General features: G+C 45.8%; 1 protein-coding gene and 1 long non-coding RNA gene across 2 annotated transcripts in view; both read right to left on the bottom strand.

Moving 5' to 3' along the window:
* LOC309623510 (uncharacterized protein) overlaps positions 1-21,225 on the bottom strand; it is a gene marked incomplete at its 5' end in the record, with an annotated part of 100,966 nt that overhangs the window by 22,364 nt on the left and 57,377 nt on the right. The gene's annotated exons all lie outside the window — the stretch shown is intronic.
* On the bottom strand, positions 3,329-5,071 carry LOC309622751. Its single transcript, XR_014241111.1, has 2 exons — positions 3,598-5,071; positions 3,329-3,503 (listed from the first exon to the last, which is right to left on the bottom strand). It is a non-coding gene; the product is annotated as an uncharacterized lncRNA (long non-coding RNA).

The following is a 21,225-nucleotide window of genomic DNA, read 5'->3' on the forward strand; positions in this document are numbered from 1 at the left end:
TGATGATAACACTACTTGGTGGCATATTCTATTTTTAAAAACCTTCCATTACTCCATGCACATCAAACAGTAAATGTGTTCTCTTAGTAAACCTGCATAACAATTTTCTGAACTCTTCTGCTCTGGGCAAGATTTATGAATACACCAGGCAAATAAAGTGAAAGGTGAGACAGTACATAGTGTTGTATTCAATTGGGTCTTGATACCTAAGTGTGACTCTTCACCGAGGATTATGCAGTAGTTAAGGACACAGATTAAAGTTGTTTAGAGTGTGTCCTAAAGTCTCACTGGCAGAATTTAAATCTCTACTCTGGAAATTGTAGACCTGAGACAAATTGCTTCCCTCAACTTCATTTCCTGCATCTGAGAAAGATAATAGTATCTACCTTGTAGTAGACTGAATAATACCATTGCCCCCAAATGTCCACATTCTAATCCCCAGAACCTGTGAATGTCACCTTAAATGGCAGAAGGGACTTTGCCAGTGGGGTGAAAGTAAGGGTTTTGAGATGGGGAGATTCTCCTGGACTACCTGGATGGACCCAAATGTAACCACTGGTATTCTCATAAGAGAGAGGCAGAGGGAGTTTTTACTCCAAAGAGAATGTGATGATGAAGTTGGGGTTGGATTGATGTGGCCAGAAGTCAAGGAATGCTGGCAAGGAAACAGATTCTCCCTTAGAGCCTCTAGAAGGAGGATGGACGGCCTTGTCAACTCCTGGTTCCAGCCCAGGGAAACTGGTTTTGGACCTCTCTCTTCCAGAACCATAATAAAATAAGTGTGTTTTGTTTTAAGCAAGCACATTTGTAGTAATTTGTTACAGCAGCCATAGGAAACTAATGCGTACCTCATAGGAACTATTTCTCCAATTAAAATGTGTGACTGGAAACACACTTGGTGGCATGTCTGACACATGGTAGGTACGCTACTGTAGGTCGTTCTCGGAAACTGAAGCCTTGGTTTTGAGGGATCATCAAAACCAGTACAGTGGTTGCCATGTTTCTCCTTGTTCATCCTGGTGACAGACCTGGTAGAGAGAGCTCCATCCTTTCCCACAGGACGCCCACCCCAGTACTTAGAGGGAAGAGGTTATGTCTCACTTAAGGCACCTTCCTCTTTTCCCTTCTACTTTTTTTGTCATTAATCTTCATCCAACTGGCCTTTCTAAATTTTAAAGAAAACAAGACCATTTCTCGATGGATTCAGATACTACCCCAAGTTAATATTCCAACCAACTTCTTGTTCTTCCGGGTCTCATCACCAGAAATTTCTGAGCCTAAATCCTCTCTAGTTTCTAGGATCACCCATTTTCTCATTTCTCCCTTCTCTAGTTCAGAGTCTTGTCAGTTTAGTCCTTTCCCTAACCACAACTTACAATAAGGTGACACAGCAAAGTGATGAAAGTCTAGACGGTCTGGTTTTAATCCTGGGTTTTTGCCACCTACTTACTGTGTGGCATTAGGCAAGCTATTCAACCTCTCTGGGCCTCAGTTTCCCCCAAAAAAGGTGAATATTACGTACCTATAGGGTTGCCATTATGAGGATTAAGTGAGTTAATATTTGCTAAGCACTTAGAATAGCACTTGTTGTAGTCTAAGCACTACAGTTGTGCTTGTTAATAATAGTAAATGCAATTCCAAGCGTAAAACTTACTCAGCTTTCTGTCATAACTTTGAAAGGTTGGTCTATCTTTTGGCCGGCGTTGCAGGTAAATGAGTTGAGGCACGGGCTGAGGCATTGCTACCACTGGGTGGTGTGTTCCCAGAACTTGGAACAGCGGTGTGAAATGGGTAGTGGTTCTACTTGGAGATGGGGCAGACTGGACAATGACGGCCCGGGAAGGAGGTGTGGTGTCCATAGCTTCGGGGTCAGAGGTGCTGCCTGCTGAATGACCAATGGCAGCCGAAGCCATAAATGGGGGGCTGGGGAAAACGGGGGCAGAATGGACAATGCCGGCCTGGGAAGGAGGTGTGGTGTCCATAGCTTCGGGGTCAGAGGTGCTGCCTGCTGAATGACCAATGGCAGCCGAAGCCGTAAATGGGGGGCTGGGAAAAACAGGGGCAGAATGGACAATGCCGGCCTGGGAAGGAGGTGTGGTGTCCATAGCTTCCATATTAGAGCTGCTGCCTGCCTGATCTGAGAAAAGAGAGTGAAAGTGGGAGAGCTTCTCCCTAGCTTCTAACTTTTCTCGAGGTCTAGCACGCACTGGACACTGGACAGCTCAGCCTGGTGCTGTGACATTCCATTGTACGTGTCACAGAGCAAGGGCAGGCGGGGTAGGGGGTGGGGCGGGGGCCACAGGCAAGCCCAGCCCGTGGAGAAACCCGGCCCAAGGGCAAAGAGCCCGAACCCTTCTGGATTTTCTAGCGGCTGGGACTTCTCGCTGTGGGTGGCAGGTGTTTGGCACCGGATGGGCCACCATGCGGAGACTGTTGGGGACTGTGGAAGCCTTCTCCTGCAGAGCTCACCCTGCCTGGGCACCGGCTCTGCAGGCCCCTCAGCCCTGCGTATGTATCGGCCAGCCCTTCCCCCCCAAGGGGCCCAGGGGCCAGAGCCTGTTCAGAGCTGAGTGCAGGAGGCACCCAGAGCTTGCCAGGCTGTGGCCCGCCTCCTCCAGGGACCTCCCCAGCTTCTCTGCGAGGCCTGATGACGGGAGCACCTTCTCCAGGGCTGCTCAGCTGCCAGCATCACCATGAGCCAGGTGGCGAAGGTTTCTGAGCAGGGGATGCAGAGCCCTGACCCGACTGGGTGCTGCAGCCCACGATGTCCCTTCCTGGCAGATAGGTTCTTTCTTCACTTCTTTTTTGAAATTTGGTAAAACAACATTTAAACCTTCGACTGTTCTTCAGGGTGTGCAGATGGTAGTGGCTTAGCCGGGATTCGAACCAAGCCTGTGTGATTCCAGAGCTCGTGCTCTGGACTGTGGTGCCTCCTTATCATATATGCTTCATGTGTTGCTTTTTCTTTAAGTCCTTATGATACTTAGCCCTAAGTGCCATACGTGTGATGAACACATACACTGCCCTGTAGGAGGTCTTCTTTTGTTCAACGCATGAATTGCTCATCCACCACACTGGGTTCTAGTCTCAGAAGATAGGTCAGGGACCACCAGCTGTCAGCATAGCACCATCCCACATTTCTAATTGAGGCTTGCAGCCCAGATTTTCCCTTTGTCTAGTTTGAAGGATCCAGATATGTAAAGCCTATATTCTAGACAAATCATGGGCTGTCCTGAAAGGAATTCATCAGTGAATTATTCCGTATGGATTAGAAGCCAGTTTCTCTGGCCTTCCTGGAGTATATCCAGTAAGGCATCTCATTCATGTCTAGAAAGCAAATATATTATTTATTGCAACTTCAGCATGGAGCGATGTATTGGTTTAAAATAAAGTACAATCAACACAATTTGGTCATTGTGAGTATGCCAGCTGGGTCCACACTTTACTACACATATGTAACTGTAGAGCTTCTTGTGCCCCAGAGAGGAGACATACTCTTGTGTCTAGGACAAGGGAAACATGTGTTGTTATTCGGGAGCTGGAAGCTACAGCATGACAGGAAAGAATTGAAAAATCCTGGTCTACACATCACTTTACCTTGTTCGAATCTTGTTTCTTTGGCTTGCTTCATTGGAGTGTTTTCTCTCTCCTGGGACTGACATTGTGTGTTATGTATCAGGCATGTAACATGTAGAAGTTTCAGAACCCAAAATCATATAGATCAGTAAAAATGTATTTCTATATTTTTGTTTAAAATCTATTGAAAATAACACTGGGCATAATTCATATATTCCAAAATTAGTTTGACCCTCTGCTCATGAGATTCTTTTTATGGTATGTCAAAGAAAATTTGGACTTCCATCCCCAATAAACTTTGAGGTTGGAGGACACAAAAGCTTTTGCTCAGACCTAAATTCTGTCTGAAAAAAAAAAAAAGGGTAAATATTATAAGCCCTTTCTAACCTCTCCAGGAGCAGAAATGATTTACAGCTATGGCACTGAACCATAATTTCTTTTTTTTAAAAATAGTAATCTTGGTTTTTTTTAATATATATTTATTTTTGGCTGTGTTGGGTCTTCGTTTCTGTGCGAGGGCTTTCTCTAGTTGCGGCAAGCGGGGGCCACTCTTCATCACGGTGCGCGGGCCTCTTCGCTATCGCGGCCTCTCTTGTTGCGGAGCACAGGCTGCAGACGCGCAGGCTCAGTAGTTGTGGCTCACAGGCCTAGTTGCTCCGCGGCATGTGGGATCTTCCCAGACCAGGGCTCGAACCCGCGTCCCCCGCACTAGCAGGCAGACTCTCAACCACTGCGCCACCAGGGAAGCCCTGAACCATAATTTCTTGATCTCATTTGAGAAGAGTTCAGTAAGAAACAGTGTCTTGATTTTAGTTTGTTTGTTCCCTCTTTTCTTGTCTTGCTTACCAACAATCCATTGTAATTCATGAGTTAGGATGGCAGCAGGCTGAGTGTTCCCTGGAGCTCATTAAATGAACTTTTTTTCCTAAAATGACTTTTGTCTCCTTGTTTTCAGCCCCTCTTCTTTCCTCTGCCCTTTACTATAACCAGAGCTCAGCAAAAGCTGACTGGCTTTGTGCAGACCCTACTTAGGGTAGTCTTTTCTTAATTATTTTATTCATGACTCCTCCATTTCATTGTTTGCCTTCTCAAAATGTGTTGAAATCTTTCTGTGGTTGATGACTTCCACAATGTCTTGGCTTTTATTGGTTGCTTAATTTTGGTATTTCTACAGTTTTATTTAAATATGGTTTCAGGAGGAACAGAAAGTAAATGTTTCCTAGTCTGCCATCTTGCGCTGAAAATCCCTGTTGATTTTAGCATCCAGTGTTCCCATGGGGAAAAAACCCAACCCTGGCATTAATAGATGTAACACTCAAGATTTCAGCTTTTCTTGAGCAATCACTAAGGATTTAATATGTGGTCATTTCTAATGGGAAAATACTAGCTATCTCATGGCGTTGATTTGAGGATTAAATTAGATAATGAACATGAAAATGCTTTGTAAGGTTTAAAAATCTGTAAAAATGTTTTTTGTTGTTATTTGATTTGTTGCTATTTCAGCTATACCTGACAGTTGTTCATGACCTTGCTTATGTGAGAAAATGCCTTCTGGTTTATTGTGTTGAAAGCCAGATTATATTTTTCAGTACCTCAATGGAAATGGCATCATTTGTGAAGGTTAAGGGTGAAGGCATAAATGTTTCTTGACACCTATCACTTTACAATGTTTTCAGGAACTAACTGACTCATGTATTCCTCTTCCAAATTTTGCTGAGCACCTCCTACCAGCCAGATGCCTTCCATCAGGTGTTGGAAAGCATTTTCTGGATTTTAAATATCTTAGGCTTTGTGGGCCATATACAGTTTCTGTAGCTTCTCCTCCTCTTTCTTCTTCAACAACCTTTCTGAAGGTGAGAACCATTATTAGCTCACAGTCACACAGATCCAGGCTGAGAACCTGATTTGATTTGTGGCCATTATTTGCCGATTCCTGCTCTGCGTCCTCACTGAGGAGGAGGCACATTTTTGAGTAAATCACTTCTTTGAATCAGCTGTTGGTCTTCTGGGGCTTGTCCTTATTCTCCTACAGTCTCTAATCAACATGGCATCCAGAGAGACCCTGTTAAAACGTTAAGTCAGATCATGTCACTCAAGTCTCTTCAATGGCTTCTTCACAGGAAAAGCAAAGTCCTCAAAGTGCCTCCACAGCCCTAGAAATCTGGGCTTCTGTTTCCTCTCTGTTTCCGTCTCCTCTCCACTTTGCTCGCTCTGCTTACCACACACTGACATCCTTTCTGCTCCTTGGATACTCCAAGCCCACTCTTGCCTCATTGGCTTTCCATCTGACTGTTCCCTCTGCTTGTACTATTCACTTCCCAGATGTGTACCTTGCTCCCTCCCAGAACCTTAAGTTCCCTCTGAAATTTTATCTTCCCCAGAAAGCCCTCATTGATCACTTAGTTTCAGATCGCAGCCTCCTCCTACCAGCTAACAATCTCCATCTCCCTTCCTTGCTTGCTGTTTTTCTCTGGCACTTGCCTGATATACTATTCTATCCATTTATTTAATTTTTATTTACATATTTATACTTATGATTTTATATTTGCTTATTTACTTTTGTCTCCCCCCTCAGCTCGAGAGAGGGTATATTCATCTGTGTTAATCACTGCTGTGTTTCCTGAACATGCCTACAAATCATACTGAAGAATGGTGCCTGAAATTTGGTAAGAGATCAATAAATTTTCTTGGCTGAATGAAGAAATGTGTTCATAAATTAATGAACAAATCTTCAGGGCTTCTGAACTGAGGGCTGATGGGAAGAGGAAGGCAAATGGTTGGGACAGGGTACTGCAAGAAGTAGTATTTGGAGTACTCTGATAGCTATCCTAATAGATAAGATTGTGTTCATTTAAGTAGTTTTAATGAGCGAGCTGGGAACTAGGGACACACAGCATCAAGGTTTTTAGAATGCATTCTGTAGAGTTCTTTTTAAGTGTGTACAAATATCATTGAAAATATATGCATACATATACACCTCTGTTACTTTATTTAGTGCTTTACAAGAGCCCCTCAAGGAAGGGGTAGTAGCAACTATCAGTATCCTTCCTTTACGATGAGCTTAATTTATTCAAAGTTACATCAGAATTTATTTGTAACTGTGAAACGAGGCTTAGTTATTGAGTAGACCCTCCCTAGAAACCTATGACATTAATAAAACCAACAAAAATGTGTTCAGTTTCCAATGATACACACACTACAGACTCCAATTTGGGCCATCCATTTTAATGAAGGGAAGAAGTGATTTAACAAATACAGAGCAAACAGAATATTAAGTTTTGTCCTCCATTAACATTAGTAACGGATAAAGTGGGCTCCAACGCCTTCAAGGTAGCTTGAGACCATCATCTCTGTGTCACGGGCAGGGGGATGTTCAGCCAGGATATCTTTCTCTGTCAGTCACTGAGAAAAATTTCCATAATATATAATGATACTTACTGAAACAGATATGGGGCATTTGGGTAATTAGGAATCCGTTAGCATATTTTTCCAGAAGCCTTGACTACAAAATGAAGACAGTGGATTTGGACACTTTCTGCTATGAAGAAGTTGTTTGGATATTCATCTTTATGCTGAATGAAATAAGCTTATTTCATCTCTGCAGCTTCCCATATACCGTTTTCCCACCTCTGTTTTGTGTTTGGAAAGACTTTTAGAAATTGAAAATCAAGTTAAAAAGTGAGTGACAACTTAAATGATATATGGACTATTTTGCTGACTTACAAGAGCATGCAGAATTAAATATGACCCAGTTCAAATGTTAATTTTATTTTAATGTGTATGTTGAGGTGGAGTTTTCAAGGTGCCAGAAAACAAGAATTCACCCATCCTGTTTGGAACTACAGCACACACACACCTTCAGTTACCAGTTCTGTTCATGCCACAGAATCATCTTCAGAAAACATACTGTTTTCTATGTACCTGGTGTATATCTCAATTAGTTTGAAGAATTTCCCAGATACCTCTTAATATGTAGTGCTCCAATTCCAATCTTGCCAAGTCCTGTACCAGAGACACAGCACACAGGAGTTTCATTTCTCTTTCTTTCTCTGGGTTGTTCAGAACCCAATGAAAGAACAATGGAATGGGATCAAAGAGATCAGGGTTCTTGTCCCAGATTTACCATAAAATAATTGTGTCCTCTTGGGAAAATTATGGGTATTCTAGGCCCCTTTCCTTTTCTTTACTTTGACAGAGCTGCACTAGATGACCCCAAATAACATTGCACTCTTTCAGTCATAGCTTAGATGTGATTGGTTTTCTGAAACAAATGAAGACAATGACACATGAAGCTGTGCAACATCTCTGTAACTATGTTTTCTTAGAGTTGCCTCCATTTTACAGATGATAAGATGACTGTGCATAGAAGTAGATGTTTGGAACCAGCGGTTCCAAAGTAAATGGAACTAAACCACAAGTTTCCTTCCTTCCTGAAGCTCACTTAGCCAAAACATAGGCTTCTGAATATTAAGCTGTAAAGCATATTATCAGTATAGTTTAAAAGAAGCTGTTCTTCTAGGATTTCCAATTAATAGCAAGAGGTTTTGAAATTCTTAAAAGATCATCTAATTTTGTGAGATTTACAGCTCTATTTTCCTGTCAAGCGAGTTGTATTAGTGCCAGATAATCATCTGAGCTTCTGGATGCTTCTCTGAACCTCTTGAATTTTTCTTCTTGCTATCTGAAATTCATGCCAGATAAGCCTTTTTATAGAGAGTATGTACAGACTTGTCTATTTTCATGTAAGAAAGCGATGCAGTGAGTCAGGATGGGGGTTAAGCCCTCATTCTCAGAGTGGTATTGAGCTCCTGGTGAAATATAATCATCATTTCCTCAGAATAGAAAAGCAGTTATCTCAAGTGTTTAATCCCATTAACTATTTATACATTTATGTATGATACATGTATTTATTGTACCTACGAGGTGTGTTCTGTTTGGGAAGTACAAAGCTCTTTGAGACATAGGTTGTTCATTTTTTTTTGTTTTCCCACAAATACTGTGAGCTTTTGAGCAGGAAGGTCTATATTTTACTAACATCTAGAACCAGCAGTTAACACGGTGTCTAAGATGTAGTCAATAAATATGAAATAGATAAATGAACACATGTTTAAGTAAGGGCCAGGACATGAACAAATAGAAAATTTTCCTGTTCAGTCACAAAACCACAACAGACATAAAAATGATACAGACAACAAGTGCTACAGTCATTCAAAGAAGGCATAGAATAGATACAACGAGGATCTCCTCTATGGCACAGGGAACTATACTCAATATTTTGTAATAACATCTGTATGGGGCACCTGCTCCACACCAGGCCCTGTGACAGGTGCTTACATACTTTCCCTCTCCCTCATCCTATGGGGAAAGGACCTCTGCTATAGATTTAACATTTGCCTCGCCCAAACTTCATATGTTGAAATCCTAACCCCCAAGGTGATGGTATCAGGAGGTGTGGCATTTGGGAGGTGATAAGGTCATGAGGGTAGAGCCCTCATGAAGAAATTTAGTGCCCTCATAAAAGAGACCCCACAGAGGTCTCTCGACTTTTCTGCCATGGGAGGTTACAGAGAAAACACACCGTGACCCAGGAAGAGGATACTCACCAGACAGTGAATCTGCTGGCACCCTGATCTTAAGACTTCCAGCCTCCAGAACTATGAGAAATACATTTCTGTTGTTCATAAGCTACCCAGACTCTGGTATTTTGTTATAGCAGCCCAAATGGATTAAGATAACCTCTGTCCTTAGTTTTCAGACCTAGAAACTCAGCTCTGTAGAGGTTACGAGGACCCTAAAGCCACTCAACCAGGCAGAGGCAGATTTGAAATTTAAGTCTCCAAGTCCACATGTAAGTCTATCAGACCCTGTCTCCAGACATGATGTCATGAACAAGAGCTAATGCAGCAGAACAAAGAGTTTACATGCAGCAACACAATTAGCAAAGTAAGAATATAGTAGACCGACTGTTTTTGTCACCCAATAGCCACTCACCACTCTTCCAGCTGAACAGAAGCCAGGCCCCGTGGGCACATTCAGCCCTGCTGTTTTCACTTCCCAGATTTGAGGGGTAGAAAGTTATTATCCCTCCTGGCCATCAGCACCCTGACCTCCACCACCCACCGGGCCAGCTTCAAGAACGGCTGGATCCACCTGTTCAAATGAAACAGGTCTGCTCTCTGTGTTGTTGGCTTCTAATTCAAGCAGCTCTCCCCACGTGATAGCAAAGCTGGCTCCCAGCAGTTGCAAGCATGAATCCTACCAGCCCAGCAGTCCCAACAGATACCTTTTAAGTACTTTTTCCCCAAAGCTCCAGTTGAAAGTCCTAGGCTGATTCCAATTTGACCTGCTCTGGACAAACTTTCTCTTTAGAAACAAGAAGGCTGCCAGACAAAATACAGGATGCCTGACTCAAAGCTGAACTTCAGATAAACAGGAATTTTTTTAGTAGAAGTATGTTGCATGCAATATTGAAGACACCCTAAAAAGTCGTGGTTTTCATCTGAGGCTCAGCTTTAACTGGGCGCCCCGTGTGGGCTTTGCCGGCTGTGGTCGCTCTGTTGACTCTGGCAACCTAACAGCCAGTCGTGGGCGCCGAGCGGGGTCGGGGGGGGGGGGCACAGTGGGGGACTGTGGCCCGAGCCGGGCTGCACACCCAGCCCACAGCGTGCAAGGAGAGAGGGGCAGCCTCGTCTCCGCTGCAGGAGCTGAGACGCGGAGAAGGGGAGCGCCCCTAAAGGAAACCAGCCGCCCCTCCCAGGAGAGCGGAGATGGCCGTTCAGCAGCCAGCAACAGCAGAGGAGCCCGAGCACCGGAGCGGCGGCCTCTGAGGACGAGGCGCACATGTTTCTGGTGGGCGAGGGGCCCGCGGGCCGTTCCGTGGGGGAAGAGAGGAGCCCGCGGCGGCTCCTCCGCCTCCCGAGCCTGTGTGTTTCCCTAAAAAGCAGCAGCTGTGCAAACTGAACGGGTCACAGTTGTGATAAATCGCCTTAGGAAAGCACTTCGATTAAAGTCACATCTAACTAGAACGCAAGAAGTCATCCCTGAACAAATCAATTGCGACTGGAATTTGCGGAGCCTTCGAGGGGCAGCTCTGGGCGCGCACCCACCCCGCTGCTGTTTTGCTTTCCTCGCAGGACGAGGGCGGCTCACTGGGTCGCGGGGGCAGCGCGTTGTCTCAGCTGGGGAAGAGGCGCTGCCTCAGGACACAGGCGAAACCCAAAGTGTGAAATGAGGCCTTTATTTCATTTCTGTGGGGGATTTCTTAATGACTTAGAGCCCAACTTGGTTTCGGATCTGCCTGGCATTTCCATGCCAGAACCTTCCTCTGGGGGAGGGGGTCCACCCAGCAGCGGGGTGGCCGGCGCCACAGGGCTGTGCTCTCCTTCCCAAGCCAGTTCATCTCCATCTGTAGCATTTTCAGAGAAACTCACGGATAGGTTTTCTCCAACAACAGGTTCTTTTTCCTTCAGTTTAGAAAGTCATTCGCCTGCACAAAATGAACGGCCTAAAGACATCACTGAGCCTCTTTTTCTCCCAGGGTCAGGGCCAGCACGGCCCCCAGACCACAGGGGCCCAGGGCCTCACAATGGGCTTCAGGCCTTCCCCTCCCCTCCCGCCCCTCCTACCCGGCCCTACCCCTCCCCTCCTCCCACAGAAATCACATCCCTTTCTCCAGACTCCCCACTTCAGCTTGATTTCCAGCAGATCTTTACCCTGCCAGTTAGTAATTCAGGACTAATTAGGTGATTGCTTTCATTTATGGTAGCAGTTGGGGGGTGGGGGGGATGAAATGGCTTTGCCCCTATTCTTGTTGGAAAAATAAATTACACCCACTGTCACTTGAGATATTATTTTTCCCTCCAATCAAGCAAATTAGCAGCGTGGTTCATTTTCCCAGCATTCACTCCTGAACAGACGGCAGTGCCCTGGAACGTGGCTTAGAGCTGTGTGGTCAGTGCAATTGTTTGGGGCTGTTTGTGCCGACAATGAGAGGAGACGCCTGTCTCCTGAAAGAAGGGTGGCCCTTGTTTAGGCCAACGAGCTGCCCTGAGCGGTGCCCGCCTGGCTTCTGAGGAAGATGTACACCGCCATCTAGTGGAGATTGGGGTTCACTGCAGTGTGCTCGTTCTCCCCCTTTTCCTTTTGGCCAGTGAGGACAAGCAATAATGTTGCTTGTCAGTTCCTAAAAATAGGGAGGTCTCTTTATGTCACCAGGAGTGAAATGTTTGCCTCAATGTCTGTAATGAAAGTGCAACCCCATGCTTGCACAGCGTCTGTCTTGTCAGTAGCCCTCTTTCATCCCGATGTTTAGGTCCAAGACAGGATTGTCATTGTCTGAGCAATGGGTATCTCTGAAGCTGGGTAGTTCTCCCCTGTCCTAAGTAGTGTGGGAGGAGACAGTCAGCACCTTCACAGGCACCTTCATCTCTGCAGCCTCGCCATCACTCCTCATCTCGCCCACAGCAAGCCCGATTCCAAAGTGCACAGGATAGAGGCGTTCGAAAGTCGGCTTGTTCAACCAGGGGCATTGCCACTTCCCAGCGGGAGCCAGAAGCACACCCACATTCTAAGACTCTTTTCAGTCTTGGCGTTGAGGGGGTTCCCACTCTGTCTCCTGACTACACACAAGTCAGTGTCTTTTTCCTTTCCGCTCATTCTACCTACATGAAGAGCACGTTGATCTCCCCAGCTGTAACACAGGAACCATGATTTTCTTGGGTTTTGTGTACGGGGGTAGAGAATGGGAGAGAGAGCAAACACATCCCAATATGGAAGGGCTTGGGGCCGTGGTTCTCAACCAGGGGCAATTTTGCACCCAGGAGACATTTGAAAGTGTCTTGGGACACTTTGGATGGTCACAGCTTACGAGAGGCTAAAAGTCCTTCCATCACAAGACAGGCCCACAGCGAAGAAGCATCCAACCCCACCCAGCAGTCGTGCTGAGGCTGAGAAAGCCTGTTAGGCTCGCAGATACCGCCCTCCAGCAAGCCGGTGAGAACACTGATTGTCCTCAAATGGGCCGCACTGCAGAGGCTGTGGATGGATAATTCATCCTCTCCCAAGTCAGTACTGACCACCGTTTTTCTTCTTTTAGACTCTTCCATTTTAAACATAATTTAGCTGTCTCTTTTTTCTCCCTCTGCTCTGCTGGGAAGAGAAAGGATTGGAAAGGGGGAGGGGAAGGCGACAGAAAAGGAGGATTAGAGGCCTGACCTGTTTCTCCTGGAGAAGCTGGGCACATTCCTCTCTCACACGTGCTTTGTGACCGAGCAGGGTACAATTAAAAGCACAATAATTTGCTTGTTATTCAAGTCAGGCATTAGTCCGGGTAATGGTGTGCTTGGTGGAGAGATGGATTTCCTTGTTAGGAGCTAAGCACAGGATTAGCTGAATTCTCCATGGAGAAATCTTGAGTTGTTCAAGGTCTTTCATGTTTTCTACAGAGAAGGGATTATGTCTTCTTAAAGAGGGGCCTTGCTCAAAAAGCTACAAAGTATAAGAAAAGGATTTAGGGTAGAGGGGCCTGTGGTTAAGTAGCCGAGGGGTACAGGGAATTTCAGAGTCAAGGACTATTTAAAGCCATAAAGTTCAAAAAATAATTGGTTTAGCAATACTGCGTCAGTGCGGGGGAGTACGCTGTAAAGGCAATTAAGCATGAGCTAATATTCATTTTACTTTGGCTAATTATTGCATGGATCCAGGAGAGGGAGGGGAAAGAAAACATGCCCCCTCCCTGGCAATCAGGGAGGACGTTGGTTTTGGTTTCTTCGCCTCATAGGCACGCTTATTAGTTGGGGTGCCCAGAATCCAGCCATCACAAGGGCCTAATTAGTTAAAACACAGGAAAATTGTTCTCTCAAGGCAGAACAGTGAATGCTCTGCTGTCCCAGTGACCAAGCAGAAGCCACTATTAGCTTTAACTCCATCGATTATTGTTAGCCAGAGAGGACATGACATACACAGTCCTGACTTCACCCATGTGCCTGCTGAGCCTGGGTCAGGGGCTCTCAACCCAGAGCAACTCTGCACCCCTCCCCCCAGCTCCCCACCCCCGGGACAATTGACAATTTCAGGAGACATTTCTGCTTGTCACAGCTGGGGAAGGACTACTGGCGTCTACTGGGCAGAAGCCAGGGATACTGTAGGAGTATCCTACAATGCCCAGGACAGCCAAGAATTATCCGACACAACATGTCACCAGTGGCAAAGGTAAGAGGTCCTGGTCTAGACAGAGGCAATTTCCTCTCCTTGAGTAGGTGAAGGTCTTCAGAATCTCCGCTTCCTCAAATACATAATGGACAAGTCATCAGATGACCATATTTCATGCGAACACACACGCTTTTCTTCCCCCTTTTCTACACTGGATATTCATTCTCCCAATTCAGGAAATCGAGTGACGCTAAGAAAAACTTGCCCTGGAAGAATGGTCCGCGGGGGCGAACCGAGACCCAAGTCGGTGTCTGCCCTCTCCTTCCCCGATTCACACACACGCACCCAAGAGAGAAGACAGCGAGCTTCTCTGCAATCCCCTGGTTCGGAGATGTGAGAAGTTTTATTCCCTTTTCTGAGATTACCCACTCCACCCTGCATGAAGCGTGTTCAGCGAAGTCATTTGTCCTGCAGCTTTACAGGAGTTAAGAGGCCGCAGCTGCGAGGTATCCATTTCCTCCCTGGGGAATGAGGACTCCCCCTGAGGGAGGTTAACGCTCAGGACAGGAGCGTCCGTGGAGCCTGTCACAGCCGAGGGGCTGTGACTCAGGACCGTCCCAGGCAGGCCATCAACTCTCTGGGAGAGCCTCAAGGATGCACTTAGCCTCCGTTTACAGGAGGTGAGGAGGGCAGAGTGCTGCAGACGGGGAGCAGGGGCGGCCACACCCAGACTAAACCCTACCAGGCACCCTGCAAGAGACAGAAAACCTCTCCCCTCAGGTCCCACCAGCCCTGCTCTCCCCTTCTGCGCACCACCTCCAAACGCGTTTTTCTGCTTTGCCCCCTCCCATTCAATCCGTTCTAGGTACAGCGGTCATGGTGATCCTGGTAAGTCCCAAGTCACATCGTGTCACTGGGAGCTGAAAGCCCTTCAGAGGCTCCCATCTGGATTCGAATAAAAGCAGTCTTCTCCCTCTCTCCCGCCTCCCCATCCCCCCCCCCACTCACACACACACACACACACACACACACACACACACACACACACACCGTCCCTCCCCTTCCCTCAAGCCCTTCCAGACACACTGGGGCGCTGTCCCTGGCTGTTCCTAGCAGCTCCCTCCCCATAGCCTCCCGAACTTACTATTCTCTCTGCCTAGAATGTTCTTTCTCTCCGCATCTACAGGGGCTGCTCCTTCCGGTCTGTCCACATGTCCCCTTCTAATTAGGGTAGCCCTCTTTCCCTTTGATGCTTTATTGTTCCCGTAACCTTCATCATCTGGTAACATGCTTAAAACTTCCATGCTTTTATTTGGGGGTCCTTCCCTACCCCACCTCTCCCAGATTGCAAGGATCTCTGTATAACTTTTTCACAGCTGTCTATCTCGAGGATCAAGTACAGTGCCCGGCTCCAGCAGGCGCTCAGATATTCGTTGAAGAAATTGGGAAATAGACCAGGCTACTTAGCTTCAGAAGCTCTTTCATGGAAGTTCCCATCCCCTCTGTACCAGTTCTCAGCTAGTTGACTGAAGACTAGCACCCTGACAATGAGGCAGCTCTAAACTGTGAACGACAAAAATATTTGCTGTGTCTCCGAGGGGCACTTGTGTTTGGTTTTGTTTTTTTTTTAAATAATTTCTAAAATTAATTTTTAAATTTATTTATTTATTTATTTTTGGCTGTGTTGGGTCTTTCTTGCTACGCGCGTGCTTTCTCTAGTTGTGGCGAGCAGGGGCTACTCCTCATTGGGGTGTGTGGGCTTCTCACTGCGGTGGCTTCTCTTGTTGCAGAGCACGGGCTCTAGGTGCATGGGCTTCAGTAGTTGTGGCTCGCAGGCTCTGGAGCGCAGGCTCAGTAGTTGTGGCGCGCGGGCTTAGTTGCTCCGCGGCATGTGGGATCTTCCTGGACCGGGGCTCGAACCCGTGTCCCCTGCATTGGCAGGCGGATTCTTAACCACTGCGCCACCAGGGAAGTTCATGTTTGGTTTTTAATTGTAGTGAAATGAACATAAAATTGTATCATCGTATCATTTATGAGTGTAGAGTTTAGAAACGTTCAGGACATTCACGTTGTGTGGCAGCCAATCTCCAGAACTCTTTTCTTCTGGAAAAACTGGAACTCTCTGCCCTCCAGCAACCCCTACCCCCAGCCCCTGGCGCCCACCATTCGACTTTCTGTCTGTATGAACTTGACCACTCTAGGTGCCTCATACAAGTGGAATTGACAGCATTTGTCTTTCTGTGACTGGTAGGTTAGCATCATGTCCTCAAGGTTCATCCATGTAGCCTGTGTCAGAACTTCCCCTTTAAGGCTGAATAATATTCTGTTGTGTATACACCCCGTTTTGCTTATCTATTCATCTGTCAGTGGGCAGTTGGGTTGCTTCCACAGTTTAGTTATTGTGAACAATGCTGCTATGAACATAGGCATACAAAGTATCTTGGAAAACCTGCTTTCAATTATGTTGGGTATATACCCAGAAGTGGAATTGGATCATACGGTAATCCTACTTTTAATTTTGAGGAACCACCATAATATTTTGCACAATGGCTGTACCATTTTACATTCCCACCAGTAGTGCACAGGGTTCCAATTTCCTACATCCTCATCAACCCTTGTTATTTTTTGTTTTCATAGTCGCCACCCTAATTTGCATAAGGTGGTATCTCACTGTAGTCTTGATTTGCATTTTCCTGATGATCAGTGATGCTGAGCATCTTTTGATGTGTTTATGGGCCATTTATGTATCTTCTTAGCAGAAATGTCTAATCAAGTCCTTTGCCCATTTTTTAACCAGGTTGTTTGCTTTGTGGTTGAGTTTTAGGAGTTCTCTGTACACTCTAGATAGTAATCCCTTATCAGATATATGATTTCCAAACATCTCCTCTCATTCTGATTGCCCTTTTCCCCTGTTGATAGCGTCTTGATGCACAGATTTTTTAAAATTTTCATGAAGTCCAATTTCTCTATTTTCCTTTTGTTGCCTGTGCCTTCGGTGTCATATTCAAGAAATCATTGCCAAAATCTAATGCCATTAAACTATGGGGCACTTGTGTTTTTTAAAAGGACCTTTTAATGACAAGTTCCCCAGTTTGGGGAGTTCAGAGCCCTGAAACCTAACTATAAGTGTTCCCAATGCAGAAAATACGTAAGAACCAGAGTGCTTAGTCAACATTTCTGTTGGCAAGCGAGGTCCCAAGGAGCGTGTGGAAGCACAGCGGAAGTAACATGGAGGACTTTTAGGAATGCTCTCTGCCACCTTAGTTTCCTTCCTCTTTCTCCATATATCCCTCCCATTTTTCCTTCCTTCCTTCCTTTCAGATAACATGTCTGGGGCAGGATATGGTGAGGAAAATGCTCTTACCTCACTCCCCTCTAACAACACTGACCGCCCCATGAGCCTTGGAGAAACAATTTGCCTAATTTGGAGAGAAAAACTCCATTCAAGCCCTGCTGGGATTCAAGTTCAAATCCGCGTGACCACAACACCCACGTTCATGGACCCACTTGCCTCTATTGCTTTTTTAAGCTATAGGAATGCTGGATGAGGAATGTTGTCTGTTATTAACTAGAAAAACATGATCCCCCTTTGAGCCTTCATGTCATTACCTATAAGATGAAAATGGACAAGCACAGCACGTTTCCAGTGTTACTTTTGACATTTTCAGTGCTATCTTACATGAAAATAACATGAAGACCCAGAAGCAAGCCTGCCTGATTCCCCCTTATGCCTTGACTTCTTGGCCTGCAAAGAGGTCTCCAAGACCCTCCTTGGACGATCCAGGGTTCAGCCCAGCACTGAGCTAGACGACCACGGGCTCCCTTCCAGCCCAGTGAGTCTTTGCATGACTGTTTTGGGTTTTTTTTCTAGACTCCCATTTCTTAAAAGTTTAAGAGGAGAGCCAATCACAGATCTCCATTTCACCCGAGGGCTGGCATGCCACGAGGTCACCAATATTTGTTTTATGTACTGCTAAGAGATTAAGTGGCAGTATAATTTCAGAGAAAAGTTACGTTCCCTGGAAGTCAGGAACCCCAGCATCCTGCCCTTAAACACTCGAATGACCTTGAGCAACGAAAGGTCTCCAGACCTTCATTTCTCATCTTCAAATGAGAAGACAAATTGGACTACGTCACTGTTTCCTAAAGTGTAGTGTGTACACAGCTGTGGAAATTAAGCAATAGGTAGAAAAAAGTTAGGTGCTTTTATCTTACGTATGTATCTATAAATACTTAAATAGCCTCTCAGCTCTACAGTATCTTAGCTATTATTGCTACAACAAGGCTGAAGTCGGTGACACAGACACAAGCAAGACCCAATGCTAGTATACGTGGTGAAGGTATCTCACCTTCAGGAATTGTCCTTTCCACCCAAACCGTCCAGAAGTATTGACACCGATGAAATGGATCGCTAGTGTGGATCCTCATATACCAAATTCCCATGAGCTTTGCTGAGAAGACCTCAGCAGTGAATCAAAGCATCCCTTTGATGCAATGTGAATAAGGTTTAAAAAAGTTATTAATGTGGTTAGTAACTAACTGCAGCTTGGGAAATCCCACACTTGATTTCTTGGTTTCTTCCACTTCTAGCTGTCTCTGACGTGTGACGTGCTTAGACGAAAGTCAGTGTGCTCTCTTCAGGTCAGTCTTAACCTGTGTTATACATGTGCCTCATTAAGGACAAACTTTCTAGTTCCAGATGGGGAATGTGGAGCAGGCTTTTCTCTCTAAATGAATGGGCCTCTACTCCAAGAACACGGACTTCACGTATATGGGTATAAACACATACATACATACACCAAACTCAAGTCACTTTCTATCCCTCTGTTCTCTGTTTAGGCCCTGAAGGTATTGTTTACAGCCCGACACTTGGCCTGCAGGGAAGAATCTCATCCACCTGAGATCTTAGGCACAGTGCCTTCAATCCCCTCCTCTCTTTCTGTTAAATTTCTGCAAAGGCAGGAAGTACCAGAGTGATACAGAGGTTGGCTGGAAAGTTGAGAATAGTGCCAAAGTTGAGAAGAGGCCCCAAAGATGTAAGGCTTAGGATGACCCTGAAGAACAGATGGGGTTTGGACGGTCGGCACGGAAGCTAGAGAAAATTCCAACTGGGCAAGGAAGGAGTGGGCACTATAAATGGGGGACAGGGGAAAGACTGGAACATAGGGTTTGGACTGGGAAGCAGAGAAAGAAGATGCTATAAGGCAGGTTTGAGGGGTGGGTTAGAGAGAGCATGATGGCCCGCTAAATCTTTTAAGCTCCACTCTGTGCCACTCACGTGCTACAAAAGGATTTATTTCAGTGTGAGGTAAGATGTGAGTGCTGCTTTAAGAATTAACTGATCCAGAATGACCTGGGGACCAGGATGCTAGTCTACTGTTCTAGGTACTGTTCTCCTGGGGAAAAAAACCAACGTAAAATGGTGCATTTAGTCTGCTTGGGCTGCCATAATAGAATACTAGAGACTGGAGGCTTCAACAACAGAAATTGACTTTCTCGCAGTTCTGGAATTCTGCAGTCTAAAATCAAGGTGCCAGCAGAGTTGCTTTCTTCTGAGGCCTCTCTTCCTGGCTTGCAGACAGCTGCCTTCTCACTGAGTCCTCACATGGTCTTACCTGTGTGTGTGCATGGACAGAGAGAGGCCGCTGATGTCTCTATCTTCTTATAAGGACACTAGTCCAGTCTGATTAGGGCCTCACCATTATGACCTTATTTAACCTTAATTACCTCCTTAAAGACCCTACTTCCTAATACAGTCACATTAGAGGTGAGGGCTTTAACACAGGAATTGGCGGGGGCTGGGAGGATACAATTCAGTTCCCGATAAATGGTGTGAACTTGGACCAAAGCACGTGATCACAATGGAAAAGAAATGCAAGGACAGGACAAGAGGGACTTTGGAAGGACAAAGAGAAGATATTTGTGAAGGGTAGAGAGGACTCAAAGACAGCACTAATGTTACCAACCCAAGCACATGGGGGCTGGAGATGCCTTCCGGAAGAGCCCCCTTGCAGGGCTTTACATGCCATTATTCGCCTCCCCATCACTCTCTCCTGCAGGGTGACTCATGCGTTTTCCAGTGTAAGAGCAGCCTGTCTTTTATCAAACGAGAATCGTCAGGACCAAGTATAAAGAGTTCTTAGGATGGTACAATAGACTATAACTAAGGAAAATGTGATGGTATTAAATGAAGGGGATTTAGACTTCAGCAAAAAAAAAAAAAAAAAAGACCATAATATTGAGCTCTGTTAGACAGGATAATATTCAGTTTCCCAAAGGAAGAGCTGACACATTCATTCAGCGATCCAAAGCCAGTTTCAAAATTGCACTCAGGTGTGTTTGGCAAACCACTGTCAGAAGCTGTGAAGCCTCTTCCTTTTTTCATCTACCTCCCAAGGTACCTGAGATCCAATGTCACCGGCCAGACCATCGTAACGTCCCATCTGACTAGCAGTCGTGCTAGCCCTTAATCATTTACATTAAATGTTTGTGCCATCAGAAACCTGAAGATCGTTCACAAGCTGGCTTTGATTGCACTCCCCAGAAGCATACCCTAAGATGAGGATTCGTGCACGTGTTCCCAGGGAGACTGGCAAGGGGAGGGGGGAAGCAGGACAGAGACGAGATGAAGCCACGCAAAGACACATGCCCAGCAGGTCCTGCAGAGGGTAGTTTCACCACTCTGAAGTGCAAGTCGTGCCTCAGAGCTGCGGCCAAGGAGCTGGGCTTTCCTACGCCCTCGTCTACCTGTCACTGGCTAAGGGCTACACCAGAGTGATTTCCAGGTACCACAGTCAAACTTCAGGCACTTCAGTTTCTCCAGGTGTTCGGACAAACTCCAGTAGCCCAAGTGCAGTTTTCCCAAAAAGAGTCCCAGGTACCTACTGTGGCAGTGAAAGCACATCAAAGGCAGTGGGAACATAAAAACTATAAAAAGGAATTCAAGGGAATCTGGCCAAACACACACACACTAATTTCACAATTCTACTAAAATATAGGCAAAGGAAAAAGTCAAGAATGGGCACAAAGATTTAACTGGGTATGTTTGTTGCCGTGCTGTTTTAAATGGATGTGTCAGCTAGGATGCTTTTGGTTTCAAGTAACAGGAACCTCAACTCAAACTGGGCTCAGTCATACAGGGAGTCTGCCGGTTCACCTACTGAAAGGTTCAGTAGTAGTTCGAGTTTCCACCATGGTTCTACCTGGACTTCTCTGCCAGTTCTCTCAGCTCTGCCTTCCTCCATGTGCAGACTTTATTCTTTTTTTTTTTTTTTAATTAATTAATTAATTTATTTTTGGCTGTGTTGGGTCTTCGTTTCTGTGAGGGCTTTCTCTAGTTGCGGCAAGTGGGGGCCACTCTTCATCGCGGTGCGCGGGCCTCTCACTATCGCGGCCTCTCTTGTTGCGGAGCACAGGCTCCAGATGCGCAGGCTCAGTAGTTGTGGCTCACGGGCCTAGTTGCTCCATGGCATGTAGGATCTTCCCAGACCAGGGCTCGAA

Source organism: Balaenoptera borealis, assembly GCF_965194805.1.
Source record: "Balaenoptera borealis genome assembly, chromosome: 2".
Lineage (NCBI taxonomy): Eukaryota > Metazoa > Chordata > Mammalia > Artiodactyla > Balaenopteridae > Balaenoptera > Balaenoptera borealis.